The following is an 18,993-nucleotide window of genomic DNA, read 5'->3' on the forward strand; positions in this document are numbered from 1 at the left end:
GGCAAAAAAGCCATATAATCAATCTAGCGATAAGCCAAGTATAATAATAGAATACATATAGCCGTAGGCTATTAAAGTCATAGTGCGGCATAATATGTCATAAAAACACAGTATGGTGTAAAGCCATTTATAGAACAGCTGTCAGAATCCTATTGGCATGCCAAACTATCCAAACTAGTCAACTAGGCAAACTAGGGCACATTACAAATTAATTGTTTAATTTCTCTTTTTTTTTTTTGAGTCTACTAGTTATCATGTAATTCACAAGTCAATGTAAATGTTGACCTTTTTTAGGCAATATGGATAAGTTGATTCTAGCATCAACATGTCACAATTTGTAATTTAATATGCTGCCAATATAGTGCAATTTACCATTTTTGCAAGTTGGCATTCATTGCCAAATTACTTTAAGCATCATCGTATATAAATATCAAATTTTCAGTTTTAGTGTGCTAGATTGGTCTAGCTTAATGTCCTATTTATCTTGGTTTTTAGCTTCTAGTCAAAGAAGCAAAATTGTAGCTCTATGTCTTATTGAACCTTTGGCAAATTTCAAGTCATTTTGAGTTGTATAGACCAAGATATGGTCAATTTACTAAAGTTGGACAGATTGCACCTTTAGTGCAAAATTTGGTCAATTTTAGGTCACATTTAGTTCTGGCAGTTTTGGCACCTGAACTCGTGCAAGCTATTTCACTTGGTTCTGGCCATTTCTGGGCTTTGGTGTCTTCACAAGAATTGTAGCTCTATGTCTAAGCTATCCATGGTAAAAATTTAAGTCAATTGGACCTTTTTTGAGTGAGTTATGGTCATCCTAATGACTACTATTCATATGGTCAAAAATCTGGGTTTGCAAGGTTGCCATTCCGGATTTGGTCATTTTTAAGGTCAGTTTCTAGGCAGAATTTTGGCAACATTTCTGCATGAAAGTTGGCCTATTTGGTTTTTATTTTCACCCCCCATTGGCCTCATACCAATTGAGTTCACAGTTTTGCACTTATGACCTAATTTATGTGCTGCCAACACACACAACCTACATTTGAAAATTTCACTTCCAATTTTGACAATCCTCCTCCTCCCAATACTTCAATATTCATTCATGGCACTTCTATACATATTCAACACAATTCTAGCAAGCATTTTGGGCAGAACACTCAAGTGCTCAATGCACACAATACACCATTAATGTTTAACATTTACGTCAACCCAAATTCAATGTAAATCAACACTTATATTACACATACACTTCCATGGCAATTACACAAATTGCCCACCATTCAACACCATCATATTTCATTAATAAATTTCATAAACTCACACAAAAATTCATGATACTTAAGGCTGCCCAACATGGCAGTTTACTAAAGCACCAAAGTGCCACTTTTAAACCCTTAATTCAAGCACTAACATACACATACTTGGACATTAACCTACTGCAACTTCCATTTGAGTTAATCCACCTTAATTCTCATCCATTACAGATAAGAAAAACTCAACCACAATAAACTTTCATGGCTGCCGAAAATGGACAAGTTCATATCTCAATATTTTTTTCATTTCTCTTCACCAAATTACTCACCTCAACCTAAACACAAGGTTTACTAAAGCTAGGGAGAGGATTTGGACACTTACCTCTTGAGAGCTTCCCTTAAACTTCACCAAATCTCTTCCTTTTTGTTCCCAATATCTTCCTCAAGGTAAGTAGGCAAGCTTTAATGAAGGGTCCAAGTGAAAATGATGGCTTGATCATGCACCAATGGAGCTTTGCATGTGGGGCCGCAATGGTGCTTTCATGTAGGACAATTTGGCTGGTTGTTTGGGAGGAAGAAGATGGACTGAATTTCTATCCAAAATGGCTTCAATAGTTGTCCCAAAGCTTGAGTTAGTGGAGCACTAACTTAAATTAATAATTCATTAATCTTAAATTCCTTAATTTGCTCATTTGCCACTAATCTTTTACTATTTACATAATGCATCTCATTTTAATTTTTCATGACATTTCTAAAGTGTAATATTATTTATTTTTAATGGACATTGAGGTCAAAAGGCAACACTTGGTGTCAAATGACCAAAATGCCCCTCTTCGAGTTGTATTTTCGGTTTTTCAGTAACACTGATTTTTGTCTATTTCTTGATTTTTATTTTTCTTAGTACTAATTTATTAATTTTTCTTTGATATTTCTAGTGTCAATTACATTTCAATAAACCTTTAATTATGTCTCGAAATTTAATTCCGGGGGTTCCCCGTAGTCCTGGGGTCGGCAATGGCTTTCCCGGTGCGGTCACCCATTGCTGCGGTGCCGGCTCATGTAACCTAGTTTCATTTCCTCTCTTTTATTTTTCTTTAATTTTTCTTGTATTTTTTTATTTATTTCATCATTTTATGTCTGTTCACTGTCACTGAAGTGTAGTTCCAGACATCCTGACTTGCCCGGACTGACATTAGGTCACTGGAGCAATAGAATGGAACACGTACAGTGGGGATGTTATAACTCTTCCCCTCTAAATAAAAATTTCGTCCTTGAAATTTACCTGATGTGAAGAGCTGAGGGAACTGTTTCCTCATTGTCTCCTCTCTCTCCCATGTTGCCTCTTTCGTGTTATGGTGCGTCCATAGGATTTTCACTAGTGGAATTGTCTTGTTTTTGAGCTCTTTTACCTCTCGTGCCAAGATTTTAATCGGTTTTTCTTCATATGTCAGGTCAGGTTGTACCACAATTTCTTCTGCTGAGATGACATGTGAAGAATCTGATTTGTATCTTCTGAGCATCGAGACATGGAACACATTATGTATCTTGTCCAGCTCAGGTGGTAAGGCTAATCTATAGGCTACTAGTCCCACACGTTCAATAACTTCACATGGGCCAATAAACCTAGGGCTTAATTTTCCCTTTTTCCCGAATCTTAGCACTTTCTTCCACAGTGATACTTTTAGAAATACCTTCTCGCCAACTTCATACTCAATGTCCTTTCTATTCAAGTCATCATAAGATTTCTATAGGTCTGAGGCAACTTTCAAATTAGCCTTTATCAGTTTCACCTTTTCCTCTGTCTGTTTTACCAGGTCTAGCCCCACTAGCTTATCTTTACCCAATTCAGTCCAACATATAGGTGTTTTGCATTTTCTCCCATATAGTGCTTCATAGGGTGCCATTTATATGCTAGCTTGATAGCTATTGTTGTATGCAAATTCTGCCAGTGGAAGGTATCTGTCCCAACTTCCCTCAAACTCAATAACACAACTCCTCAGCATATCCTCGAGGACCTATCACATTTGTTCAGTTATTATTATCATTATCAGTTTAATTTATTGTTTGCAATAACTCAATGGGTTTCAAAATTTACCTGGATTATTCTTTCTGACTGCCCATCCATTTGAGGATGAAAAGCCATACTAAAATGGAGTTGTGTGCCCAAGGATTCTTGTAATTTCTTCCAAAATCTAGATGTAAACCTCGGGTCTCTATCAGATATAATGGAAAGAGGAATTCCACGTAGTCTAACTATCTCACTGATATATAATTCTGCTAGCTTTTCCAGTGAGTAGTTAGTTCTAACTGGCAGAAAATGTGCTGATTTCGTCAACCTATCCACAATCACCCATGCTGTATCATGCTTCTTCTGATTGAGAGGCAGACCACTGACAAAGTCCATAGTGATTCGGTCCCATATCCATTCAGGTATGTTTATGGGCTGTAACAAACCTGATGGAACTTGATGTTCTGCTTTGACTTGCTGACATGTTAATCATCTAGTTACATAGTCAGCTGTGTCCTTTTTCATACCTGGCCACCAGTATCAAAGTTCCAGGTCATGGTACATTTTTGTGCTTTCTGAGTGCATAGCATACACACTGTTATGTGATTCTCTCAGAATACTGCTTTTCAACTCTTTATCATCTGGTACACACACTCTTTCCTTATAGTACAGGCACCCATCTTCTTTCACTTAATATTTAGTTTCCTTTCCCTCAGTTGTAACACCCCTAAGTTCAGTAGTGCGTTCTACTGTTCCGGTGGCCAGTGTTGCCCAGACAGCTAGGATGCCTAGAACTACACTTCGTTATGATTGAGGAGACATAAAATAATGAAATACAAGAAAAGAAAATACAAGAAAAACAAAGGAAAAATAATAGCAAAGAAATGTAACCAAGTTAAGCGAGCCGAGAACCCTAGTGATGGGTGACCGCACCGGGAAGTCACGGCGTGGACCGTTGACTAGCCCTGGACTGCGGGGAACCCTGGAAAATATTTTAGGACTCAAATAAATATTTATTGAAGTATAAATATCATTAGAAATATCAAAGAAAAATTAAATAATTAGTACAAAGAAAAGTGAGAAATTGAAAAACGGACAAAACCCGGTGTTATCGAAAAATTGAGAATGCAACCCGAACAGGGGCATTGTGGTCATTTGACTGTAGGAACGGAAGCGTGAAAAACACAAGTTTATACCATTGAATTCAAAAATTTTCACCTAGGGTCACATGCATCATGCAAGATTTATTTTTATCTATTTGATTTCAATGATAAACAACATATTAAAACTCTTTTAATATGTTTTTGGATCTGATTTTGCTTAAGATTTTAAAATTAATCAGATTAATTTTAGAACCCTAGATTAAATCAAGAACGATTACACTAACCTCTTGATGCACTGCAGCGTGTCTGCGCCTTTGAGATTCGTCTTCAGGACACCAAATGTTGTCCCTCTAGTTTGTCCACACCAAGAACACCTATGGCAGCCCTTGAACAGCCTCTAAAGCTTTTTCTATTAATTAGAAATTCAAGTTCTGCCTTTTAAGAGATTAGAGATGTAAACAGGACACTAGAAACAATTTCTAGTGTTCTTAATTCAAGAGATTGATGGCTAATCTCTTTGAATTGATGAGAGATGAAGAGAAATAGCTGGAGAGGCTCAAAGTGGCGTGACAAATGAGAGGAGAGGCTGCTGGTTATTTTTTCTTTTCATAACCACACTTAAATAGCTAGGTTGACACATTAAACCCTAGCCACATGTCACCTTTTGATTAGCTCTAGGTTTAAGTGACCCAATCACATTGTGCCAAGTGTCAAACCTATATTTAATCTTGATTTTAATCATCTTACATGATTAAAAAAAACATTTGGCAAGCTTATTTGTTATGCCATGTGTCACCATCTCATGGTGCCACATGTCACACTGCAAAATGACCAAAATGCCCCTGTGTCTTAGTTTTGAGTTCTTAACCCAAAATAATTATTTTCTTCTTCTAATTAATTTATATCAAATATAAATTAATTAAATTAATCTCTATTAATTAATTTCTCATTAATTAAATTCATATTTAAACACTTTAAATATAAATTTAACTTATATTATACATCCAATAATCTAGATTTGGTTTCAAGTCATGCTAGGGACTTTGCAATCTAATTGCAAACCAAACCTATTTAATTAATCAATTAAACTCTTTAATTAATTAATTAAATCATATTTAAATAGGTGATAACTTATGTATGTGTGTGACTTACTAGGCTCATCACTAATTGGCAATGAGACATGATATTAACTCTTAATATCATCAGAACTCTTTCTTACCATAAATGATTTCTCTAAATTATTTTATGATCCTCATAGACCATGGTTAACACCTAGCATAGCATGCCATGGCCACCCAATTAGTAATAAGATTTACCTTAAATGAACCTATAATCATATGTTACCATGTACTAGAATCTCTCTGTTACAAAATCCCAACTCAAGCTGGAGTCATGGTTTATGTCAAACTCCATTTGCTATGAATATTATGTTCTCTTTTAATTCCAGTTCTTGATTAAAAAGATTTTTCTCATCAGAAACTCTTTTCTGAATAAATCTATCTGTCCTGGCCAGGAACTTGAAACATCAAGAACAATTAAATGAACATAGGATTTTATCTCTATTTACTTAGAGGAACAGATTCCATCTTGATCAACACCTATCTCCATATATAACTAGTAGGAGCCAACACATGCCCATATACCCATACATAGTACAAGTATGAAAGCAGTATCAAACTCAAACTACCTATATACAAGATAACTGTGCTATCTCAGGTCTAAAGATTATATGCACTGATATGATTTATGACAAAACATTGACAAGAGTAAACTCCATGTGCTTGTCATAAGTGTCACTGGTTCGGCCTACTTATCATTTATAAGTGCCTATCATGTTTGTTATATGGCATGAGACTCACCATTCCATCTTATTTATATCTCATATAAATAACCTGGGAACAAACATGAATACAATCTTTCTGGATAAGTCATGTCCTTATTATGAAGTATCCTCGATTGTGAACCTATTTATGATACTTTGTGCTAGAAATATTGTCACTCATATTCTTAACAACTTAAGAATAATATTTCTAACAAAATATCAATGGACCTTTTCTATTACACATAAATATATTATGTAAACGGAAAAGTGGAAATGCCTTTTATTAATAAAAATATGTACAAGATACATACTAAATGATATGCGCTAGGGCATACTACTAACATTGACACCCCAAGTTGTCTTTTGACCTAAATTTCCATTAAAAATAAATGATATTAAACTTTGAAAATGCAATGAAAAATAAAAATATGGTACATAATATAAAAGTGGAAATAATGAGGCAAAATTGTAAATTTGGTAACTTTAATTAAATAAGTCATTTCCTAAAGTTAGTGGTCCACTAACTCACATTGTGGGACACCTTTATAATGCATTTGGACATATTTAAACTTCATCTTCAACCTTTCCAAAGGGCAGCCGAAACCAAGAATGGAATTCCTCCATGGATGCAAGGGTGGAAGCTTCATGCAAGCTTGATCTAAGCCACTTTCCATGCACTTTCCTTCATTAAAGTTAATCCTCACACTATGGGCAGTAGATAGGCAATAAGAAAACCAAGTTTTGGAGAGGTTTTGAAGAATTTCCAAAGTGGTAAGTTTGTGTTTTTGGGTTGTTGCTTCATTAAGTTAGTAAGAATGTTATGGGTGTTTGATTTATGGAGAGATTTTTTGAAGTTTGATGTTGAATGGGGAAGTGTACTTTTGGCAGCCATGGAAACACTTTAAAGAAAGTTTATTTTTTCTTGTAAATGGTGAATTAAATGATTGATTAAATGTATATTGTGCAGGAAATTGTTTGGGTGATGTATACTTAGTATATGTAAATGTAAATTGAAATTTGAAGCTTGAAAATTAATGGAATGTAAAGGTACCATTGCGGCAATTTGTTTATTCTTGAAGAATGTTGGAATTCATGCTTGGTTTATGGAATAATAATGTGGAATTGTAATAGTGGTTATGGCAGTTTGAGTGTATGTATGATGGTGTGAAGTTGGACATGTAAAAGTGTTAGGGTTAGATGCTTAAATTATTGTAAATGAGTTGATAAATTCTGTACTTTATGGTGCACATTGAATGTAATTGTAAACTGCTAAAATGACCTATAATGTTTTGTGAATTATGTTTAGGTCATGGTACAACCAGAATTGGCTTGAATGTTAAGTTTGGTAAGTGTTAAAAGTGATGCTTGATGTGTATGAAAGAAATGCAATAAGGCAGTTTGTGTTTTAGGCCTATAATTTTGAGTGTGTGGCTCCAATTGATATGAGACCAATTGGAGGTGAAACTAGCCACAAAATGTGCCAACTTTCATGAAGGAAGCTTGCCAAAATTCTGCTTGCAAGGTAGCTTGAAAAATCACCAAATCCGGATTAAGTGCAATTGAGGCCGGAAAATTGATCATTTGGGCAGAAGTTAGTGTTTAAGCCATAACTCACTCAAAACAGGTCCAATTGACTTGAAATTTAGTCATGAATAGTTAAGACCCATATCTACAAGTCTTATGAAGACACCAAAGCCCAGAAATGACGATAAGCAAGTCAAACAGCTTGCACAAGTTCGGGTCCAAAAACTGGCCGAACCTAAAATGACCTAAGGTGACCAATTTTGGTGCAAGTTGACCAGCAATAGTAAAATGACCATAACTTGGTCTACAAAACTTAGAATGACCTGAAATTTTGCCCCGCATTCCATAAGACATAGATCTACAAGTTTGTAGTTTTGACCGAAACCCGAAAATTGAGGAAACTAGGTCGTCAGGCTAGGTCAAACTAGTATCCCGAAATTCAGCAAATTGCAAGAAAATGAAGTATACACGGAAATGAATTCGGTAACATGTACCAACCCTAAAAGACTATCGAATGTGACATATTGGTAACCTTAAAACCTAATTTACCTAGAACACTCGAGGGTCGATATATTAGGTTGATTAAGCAAATAATAGCATTCAGTGAATTACTTATAAAGCATTATCATTAGAGACAGTTTAATTAAGTATTGAAACACTTCAAATTATGTTTCTCAGTTAGCAAAGACTCAGGGAAAGGGAAGGAAACACTGAGTCAAGACCAGGAGACAGTTATCAGAGGTTTGTGCACAGCAGTTATTTCTTTCGAATTTTTCAATTGAAATAAATTATGACTATTTGTATATTATTGTTTTCAATTATGGAAATGTGTTTGAATGGATACTTATTGCTTGAAAAGCATTGTAAATGGTTTGAAACTGTGGAAAAATTGATTTAGTGTGATTTGTGAAAATTTGAAGTTAATTATGAATTGTGTTGCCATTTTGTGAATGAATTTATGACTTTAGAAATTTATTGGATTCTCACGAATCATTTGAATAAAATGTTTGGAATTGATTTTGTGTTTACACTTAGCATGACAGTATCATATCATTCCTTCTCCATTTATGGGGTTGTGATCGTTTATTTTCCTTCTCCATTTATGGAGTCGTGATCGTTTATTTTTCTCCCTCTCTGGTTTACCAGTTGAGGTGATCGGATGAGTACTCATTATATAGCTAGCTCCCTTCCTCATTGATTTCGATTAGTGGGGTTGTGATTGCTTTGTCGTGGTGTACAATGCGACATTGATCGGAAATTTTGTGTCATGGCTTAAGTTGTGTATGAATTGACAACACTGTGTTCGTAAATTATTTGACTAAACTGTGTTATTATGAGCTTTGATAATTTGTGAAATGGAGTTTAAATTCTTATTGACATTCACTGTCTTTTGAATTTAACTACGTTTTGATTACTGAGATTTATTGTGATATTGTGTTAAATTCCTTATGACATTCATTGTCTTGAATTTAACTATGGTTTTACGTATTTATCATTTATATGATTTATGAACCATGATTTAAAGTTGTATTTGGTTAATGTTGTGCACCACTGAGACATTGTCTCAGCGATAGCTTTTCATTCTTTGTCGCGGTAGGCAGACAGACAGGCGTGAGACTATTTGCTAGTACATCCAGCGAGAGATTATCGGGTATAATGAGTATACCACATTTTGCATTTTGTACTATAATGTATATACACTGTATGTATATATTGTCTTTTGGTTTTGAGCAGTTGTAAATTAAAATTGTACATTGAAGTTGTAAAGTAAATTATGAGTTATTTTGACTTTGTAAAAATTGTATTATATTTCTTGTATCTCAGTCTTTGAAAAATTACTGTGGATTTGAGTTGAGAAATATGTTGTGTTGATAAATATGTTAGAGTTGAGATTTGAAAATATATTGAAGTGCTTTTTACAGGTTTTTAAAGAACTGTTTTATCCAAAATACAGATGGCACTCTGCCAAAATTTTTACAGAAATTACTAATAGTCCAAATGTGTTAGCTGTTTCACTTCAGTTCAAAAAGTTTTTTTTAACACCTGTAAATTGTGCTCACCACTGTAAAAAGAAGTAAGAAAAGTTTTAAAATCCCTTGTAGTGTATTTAATGGGTTATCAGTAGACGAAGTTGGTAATTCATTAGGTATACTACGGGATCATGTTATGCCTTACAAAGGGGTAGGGTGTGACATCAGTGATTATGCCCATAACAGCCATTAATTTCTCATCTGTCTTCTGCCCATCCTGTATCTGTTGTAACAGATTCGGCTTCACTTGTAACTCAGCCAAAATAACTTCGTCATGAGTTAAGGTCAGTTGGGCATTCAGAGATCTTAATGCTACAATAAATTTTCTGCTTAAAGCATCAGCGACTACGTTTGCCTTCCTAGGGTCGTAGTCAATCACACAATCATAATCTTTTAGGAATTCAACCCATCGCCTCTATCTCAAATTAAGTTCCTTCTGGGTTGGCAGATACTTCAGACTCTTATGGTCTATGTATATGTAGCATTTTTCTCCATACAAGTAATGCCTCCATATCTTCAATACGAAGATAATTGCTGCTAACTCTAAATCATGAGTAGGAAAATTCCTTTTATGTGGCCTTAACTGCTTGGAAGCATATGCGACCTCTTTCCCTTCTTGCATGAGTACACACCCTAACACATTATGTGAGGCATCACTGTAGACTATAAAGTCTTTTCCTGACACTGGCTGTGTTAACACTGGTGCCCCTGTTAACATAGCCTTCAGCCTCTCAAAACTGGCTTGACACTTGTCATTCTAGTTAAATTTCATATTCTTGTATAGTAATTTGGTCATTGGAGCAGCTATCAGGGAAAATCCCTTTACAAATCTTCTATAATATCCAGCTAACCCCAAGAAACTTCTGATCTCAATTGTATTTCTAAGAGGCTTCCATTCCATCGCTACTTCAATCTTCTTGGGATCCATTATAATCCCTTTAGCTGATACTACATGTCCAAGGAATGCAATCTCATTCAACTAGAACTCACCCTTAGTCAATTTAGCATACAGTTTCTTCTCTTTTAGAGTCTGCAGAACAATTCTCAAATGCTCATCATGTTCTGCTTTATAATTGGAATACACTAGGATGTCATCAATGATGACCACTACGAATCGATCTAAATATGGATGGAAGATATGGTTCATAAGGTCCATGAATGCTGCCGGAACGTTTGTTAACCTAAATGGCATCATCAGGAATTCATAATGCCCATACCGGGTTCTGAATGCAGTTTTAGGCACATCTGCATCCTTAACCCTTAGCTGATGATACCCTGATCTGAGATCAATCTTAGAAAACACACTGGCTCCCTTCAACTGATCAAATAGATCATCAATTCTAGGCAATGGATACTTGTTCTTCACTGTTACTCTATTTAACTGCCGGTAGTCAACACATAACCTCTGTGTCCCATCTTTCTTCTTTACAAACTGTGACACCCCTTACCCGACTACAGTGTAGCCGAGCAAGTTATGCCACTCAGTGTGCTGGAGCACTCTATTTTATCTGATTTCATTACAGTCCTTGATTTATTTATTCAAAAACTTTATTGAAGATTTAGGCTATTTTTACTTTTATCAAAATCTAACTAAGTTGGAAATTTCAAAAATTTTAACGATAATCCGACAAAGTGTCGGCTGTAATTTGGACTAACAGTTCTTCTGAACCTGCTAAAGACAATTTCAATATATACTCAATTTCTCAAACTTAATAGTCTCAAAAATTTTCAAACATAATGTATCTCAATGCAGTATCTAGATTTCTCAAAAATCTCATTAGATTTTCAATATTTCAATATTCACAAGTATAATCTCATTATAACTCAAATTCAATTCACATACTAAAATACTTACTTTGAATAGCTTCCATAATTCATAGGTTAATTACATGAGTTTATTTTGTACAAGATATACAAATAATTTACAATGTGCTAGGAATGAACAATATACATAACATGTATAAAATGAGCCCTATCTACATGCATTGCTGAGGAGGTGACAATCTTGAACTCTTCGACACTTACGCAGATCTGGGCTCCAAAAATCTCGATCGACGATCTCTTGGTTTTACCTTGATTACTGGCGAGGAAGCAATTCCATCGCGCTAAGCATTTCTGCTTAGTGGTGCAATAATATAACCAGAAATAATATATACAAGTAAAGAAAGAAATAAATGATAATTCAGATACTCAAGAATCAATTTAATTTGGTATGGTATTTCTAGTAGCAACGATCTTATATACTAGTTTGTTCCTCTTTGGAAGTGCTTAGTTTATAACTTTTCAGTAATACTAGCAGGTATATAATTTATTCTATCTGTATTGTATTTCAAGTGCATGCGGTTACGCAATTTATATTTTTGTTATGTTTCTTTTGCTAATCTCTTTTGCTTATTCATTCAATACTTAATTTAATTGTACTGGATTTTCATTATACTTAACTTAACTTAGCTGCCTGAATTGAATAATACTTTAATTGACTGCCCAAGTAACCTATACTAGATGACTGGACTGGATAACGGGTCATTGGCACTGGACACCGCGGTGCCTCGGACCGTCATACCATGGGATGCAGAACGTCTACCACGTATGCAGTCAGTATGGCTAAAAAGCCATGATATCCATAATCGGGCATAAAAGCCATGAATACTGGCATAAAAGCCATGAATACTGGCATAAAGCCATGAATACAGGCATAAAGCCTTTCGCAGTACTGCTAACACAATACCCTATTGGCATGCCAAACTATCCAAACCAATCTTGTTAGGTATACTAGGGCATTTGATATTTTAAAATGTTAATATATTGTGCTTTATCACTTCATTTTTTTCATGATAAATTTCAATCATAATTCATACATTCATTTGATCATTTATATGATCACAATTCACATCAATTATTCTTTTATACCATTGTACTCAAAATACTTCTCCTCTTTACAATAATGAGAACTAATGTCTCATTCATACATTAATATGGTTTATTTATCCATTCATTATGTTATTCATATTGATCGCAATTCTAAACAATTGTTCACATGTACCATTGTATTCAAAACATTTTTCATTTCTCATTTATACATTCAAGAATCTACTTATGTAATTACAAATTTTATATTTCAAGTTGAGTTTCTAATATTTTATGAATTCCATTTGTGATGGGCATATATGCCCTAACTATCTATTCACATTAATTAGATGACTTATTTTTCATGTTTCAAGTAATCCATGAATATTTCATGGATTTCAAATTTATGGCCTAAATTTCTTTTTAACAATTTTGACTAGGATGCATAGTCCATATTTGTCATACAATTCTAAGCATTTAAGCTTAGAATTAGTTCTAGGTCTTCATCTTAATTTACTAATCATTTTGATTACTATTCACCTTACTAGTCAACCAAAATATTGACATTTTTATACTTAATGAATATATTAATTCTTATTACACCAAGATCCCACATTTTGAGTTTTACATTTGCTAGTATTAATTGCCAATTGCAATTTAAAGTCCCCTAGATGCATTTCTAATTTCAAATTTTGAATTTCAAGTTTTGGTGTCACTATTCATTTCATTAGTCAACTAAAATGTTGACTTTTGCATAAACAATAGGTACATTGGTTTTAATACTCCCAACATACCACATTTTGTATTCAAAACTTGTTGGTTTTGGTCACTTTCTCAAAGCTTAGGTCATTTTGGCAAAATTGCCAATTTTTGGTTTTGGTGTCACTATTCACCTCATTGGTCAACAAAAATGTTGACTTTTGGATAGAAAATAGGTGTATTGGTCTTAACACCTCAAACATACCACATTTTGTATTTCAAACTTGTTGGTATTGGTTGCCAATGCCATTTTTAAGCTTAATGCTAATTGAACAAAATTTTCGGTTTTCATGCTTCATCTTTACTGATCCATTTGTTATTTTTACAGTGGGAATTTGAGGAAATGGTAAACATGAAAGTTGTTCCTTATTTTGTCTAGTTGAATTTCGTTTTTTGAATCACTCCATTTGGAGTTTTGTAGCTCATGTTATGGCCAAAATAAGTTTACTGTTCACGTGCACTGTTCATGCTGAGATTTTGGGTCTGTCAGATTTTTGGTCCAACTTTCGTCAGTAATTTGGTCAAGTTAAGTTCATAATTTGGTCTAACTTTCTTCATATGAAATGTTCTACTATGCCTTAGGTTTTCATCGGTTCAAGAATCGCCTAAATCCGAGTTTTCTAGAGAGAGTTATAGCCATCCAAACATTACTGCTCAAATGAAAATCTGCAGAGTTGCAGGTTTGAACAGTAACTGTGACTGCCATTTGGGTTAGGTTCTGGTCATAATTTCGGGTAGGTTTCTTCATGAAAGTTTTTTGTCTATGTCTTAACTTGTTGCTGTAAAAATTTCAGGTCAATTGACCAAATCTACAGTTAGTTATGGCCAAATGAACAGTTACTGTTCATTTGGTCATTTCTGCAGGGGCTGTTGCAGGGTGTCCGGATTGGAGCCAAGTTTTGGTCCACTTTCTTTGGTCTTTTGGGCATGGTTTCTTCAGCAAAAATGTGTCATTATAAGCCTAGTTTCATTTCCAATTGGCCAAACACCAATTGGACCTACACAGCCAAAGTTATGGCAGTGCAAGTGGACTGAATTTTCAGTCCCTCTGCTGCACTAACAAGGCAGCCTACACATTCACTTGGCTATACTATTTTTCAGTCCAATTCATGGTCAACATACCTAAAATGGTCACTAATTGACCCTTATAATGTTCTTTCACAATTTCATAAGCTAAATCCAAGTTTTACTTCTCAAAACCCTAATGTCCAATTTAAATTATCCATAAACCTCAATTAGCACACTAATTCAACATCCATGCATATTCATACCTTAAACATCATTTCTATCCATTCTAAATTCATTAAAACAATCAACCTCATCCTTCCTTAGGGCTGCCAAAAATTAAAGATGCCCTAACACATATAAATTACTTCAAACTCTTACAATTTCTTAACTTAAAATGATGCTTTAACAAGGATTAAAGGAGTGAGAGTGAAAGGATAGCACTAACCTCACTTTAACCTCTTGTAGGGCAGATTTCTTCAAGCTAAAACTTCACTTTCCTTCTTCTTCTTGGCTGCCAAAAGCTTCCCCAAGTGATATGGTCAAGGTTTAATGAAAGGGGTTAGGGTTTAGTAGTGGAAACAAGAGAGAAATGAAGCTTAAAGAAGCTTTAATGGTGGAACCTCTTCTCTCTCTCTCTCTCTCAACGTTTTTTAGGCTGCCCAAGGTTGAAGATGCAGATTGGTTTTTCATATTTTTGGTCTCTTTTATCTCTTTTAATAAGTTTAATAAATTGTGATTGGTGGAGGAAATTTAAATGACATCATATGATGTCATAATTAGCATTTTCTTTCATTTTCTTTTCTTCTCTTCTCTACCACATTTCAATTTAATTTTTAGCAATATTTCTTCATATTTTATGTCATATTAATTATTTACTTAACTGGACAAGTCGGCCAAAAATCACCTCTGAAGGCGAAATGACCAAAATGCCCTCCGTTTGGCTTAACGGGTCAAAATTGTCTGTACCGATTGAAAATTTTTTCTAAATATTTTCTTGGCATTCTAATGCCATAGGAACCTCAATGACCCTTCTCTGGAGTCCCAAAAATTATTTTATGAAATTTTTCCCGGGTCTAGGGCTCCTCGTTGCGAGAACCGCAACTTCCTTCTGGTTACCCTTCGCTTGGGCACCGGCTCATTTGACTTGGTTATATTTTATTTCTAAAATTTTTACTAAATTTTTCTTATTAATATTTGAGTAAATTTTGGTTCCTCACTTTAGTTTAAATATTTTTCCAGAAGTTCTAGCTGTCCGGACCGACACCGGTCACCGGAACAGTAGACTGTGCGGAATTGCTATCGGGAGGATGTTACACAAACAGTACCGGAGCTCCACACGGTGACACACTGGGGCGTATGAACCCCTTGTCTAGTAATTCTTGCAACTGGATTTTTAACTCTTTCAATTCAGCAGGTGCCATCCTATACAGAGCAATTGAAATCGGATCTGTACCCGGCATAATCTCAATAGCAAATTCAACTTCCCTTTCTGGTGGCAAACTAGGCAATTCCTCAGGAAATACCTCAGAGAAATCCCTTACTGTGGGTATGTCCGACAAGTTAAGTTTACCCTGCCTATGTTAACCACGTGTGCCAGATAGGCTTCACACCCTTTTCTTAACCATCTCCTTGCAACTGTAGCTGAGATGACATTGGACAAAAAATCTGTCCTTTCACCCACAACTGTTATTTCTTCATTCTCAGCAATTTTCAGAGAGATTCTCTTCAATTTATAATCTACTATTGCCTGATGATGGGATAACCAGTCTATTCCCAAAATCACATCAAACTCATGGAAAGGCAGTTCGATTAAGTCTACTGAGAACTCTTTCCCTTGAATCTTCAATGGATAGCCCATATACACCTTGTTTACTACCACACTATGGCCTAGTGGATTTGTGGCTAGGATGTCTTGGTCACTTTCCTCTACTGGTATTCCCTTTTCTACGGGCAGCTTGATACAAATATATGAATGAGTATATCCAGGATCCACTAATGCATGCACAAAAGTATTATAGAGGAGGAATGTACCCTTGATGACATCTGGAGCATCCTGTTCCTCCTGTGCCCTTATAGCATAGGCTCTGGCTAGTTTTCTACTTCCTGCTCTCTCCACAGACTCTGATACAGGTTTCTATGAAGTATCGGCTACCTCAGCCTTACTCGGTTTTCTACCCCTTGGAGCTGGAGGGGCAGGCCTATCAGTTGATACCAGAGTAGATGTAGCAGTTTTGCACGGACGATCTTGGATTAGGTGGTCTATAGACCCATACCATAAATAAGCACCTATCATCCTCCAACATTCACCCTTATGCCATTTTTGGCAATGTGGGGAAGCAACAGATACTGTTGGGGCTAGTCCCTTGAACCCTGTCCCTGGAGAGCTAGCCACTGAAGGTGTGGACTGGCGTCTCCTAGGTGTAAACTAAGATTTGGGCCTCTGTGACTGACCTTGACTTAGTGTTCTACTAAAACTCTGAGTAGGCGAACCTCTGAATTTCTTACAAGGGGCAGAAGATGTACTGGTCTGACCCTGACCTCTTTTCTGCTGTCTGCCCCTTCTGTTTTGCTCATTTATTCTAACTTTTTCAACCTTCAGTGCAGTTTCCACTAACTTGGCAAACTCTGTAATCCCCAAGGCTGTAATCATTACTTTAATGTTATCATTGAGTCCTTCCTCAAATCTCTTACATCTCTCGGCCTCATTAGGGACTATTTCCCGCCCATAGTGGCTTAGTCTGACAAATTCTCTTTCATATTCAGCCACTGTCAGCTGTCTCTAGCGTAGGGTAATAAACTCCCTTCTTTTCTCTTCCAGGTATACACTGCCCACATACTTCTTTCTGAACTTAGTGAGATAGAAATCCCAAGTTATTTGTTCTGGTGGCACCTCATTAGTTACTGTATCTCATCATTGGTATGCATCATCTTGCAGTAGTGATATAGCAGCTTCCAAATTCTGCTCTGGAGTACAATGAAGTTGTTTCAAGACTCTTCCAGTTCTGTCCAACCAGTTTTCAGTTGTGACAAAATCATCTTCCCTTTTGCCCAGAAAATCCACTGTTCTGAACTTCCTGAGTTTCTCCATATGAGATTTTTGATGTGGAGGTGGTGGTGGTGGCATAACTCTTGCCATCTGTCTAAAGAACTCAGCCATTTACTGAAATGTGGCTGGTGCATCTGGTACTGGTGGAGCAGGTTCCCTCCTATCTCCTGGTTCAGTCATAGATGGAGCATGACTCTATACCTCCTCATCGACCTCTCTCTGTAATGTGGAGTCCATATTCTGATCAAAATAACAAATCAAAAGATCTGCATTAGAGTCATCTTAACACTTACAATGCAATACATGATATGCAATCTATCTAGGTCTAGAAACGCCTAAATCGTGCTCTAATACCACTAAATATAACACCCCTCGCCCGTCTACAGTATAGCCGAGTAAGGCGTGCTACACGGCATGCCGAAGCACCTAGCCTGTAATCAACTCATTTCCTGAACTCAATTTGATTTTAAAAAGCCTTTTATGTAATATTCATGTCATACTGATTCTATATTCATATTTTAATAAAATCAGTGTTTCAAAAATAGTAATAAAAATCCGGCAAGGTGCCGTATGTATCTCGGACAAACTGTCCTTTTAAACCTATTAAAAACAGTTCAATATGATAATCTCAATCTTCCAACTAATTTTTCAGTCTCAAAATTTCATAGTTTCAAAATACAATCCATCATAATTTACATTAATCCAAACACTCTCTATAGGAGTTTAATATGTACAATTTATCACAAACTTTAAAGTTTTAGAATATATAAATTACATAACAAAATGTCAAAATACAACTGATAGTCATTACACAAGATCCTAAGTCCTACCATGTATGCAGTGCAGTGCAGATGACTCTGGACTCCTGTGCAGATCTGATGTCTCACCCGGTTGTAGGTCTGCTGGGCTCCTTAGCTGCGTCTCCAATCCCTACACGTTACAAAAGCAACGCGCTAAGCAATTTTGCTTAGTGGTGCCAAATATAAAGAAATATACACTAAAATAAAGTAAATGAATTGTTTATGAATTTATGACATCGATATTCTTTACAGTTGTTAATTCTACTTTTATTTTCTAACCTTTCATTTTTGATAATTTTGGTGGTGCTATATGTTAGAAGAATGAATTTAGCTATTTGAATTTAGTAGTGCTTAAATTAACTGCCCGTGTAGCCTATACACTGACCAAACTAGATAAACGGATATATTGGCACTGGGTACCTAGTACCTCAAGCCATCACACCATCAGTCACAAAGTGTCTCCCGGTGTGCAAACAGTGTGGCTAAAAAGCCATATAATCAATCTGGCGATAAGCCAAGTATAATAATACAATACGTATAGCCATAGGCTATTAAAGTCACGATCTGGCACAATATCTTTGTAAAAACACGAGTATGGCATAAAGCCATTTGCGAGCAATTTATCGAGAATCCTATTGGCATGCCAAACTATCCAAACTAGTCAACTAGGCAAACTAAGGCACATTACAAATTAATTATTTAATTCCTCTTTTTTTTTTTTCTTTTTTTTTTTTTTTTTTTGAGTTTGCTAGTTATCACGTAATTCACAAGTCAATATAAATGTTGACCTTTTTTG

Source organism: Hevea brasiliensis, chromosome 4, assembly GCF_030052815.1.
Source record: "Hevea brasiliensis isolate MT/VB/25A 57/8 chromosome 4, ASM3005281v1, whole genome shotgun sequence".
NCBI classification, from domain to species: domain Eukaryota; kingdom Viridiplantae; phylum Streptophyta; class Magnoliopsida; order Malpighiales; family Euphorbiaceae; genus Hevea; species Hevea brasiliensis.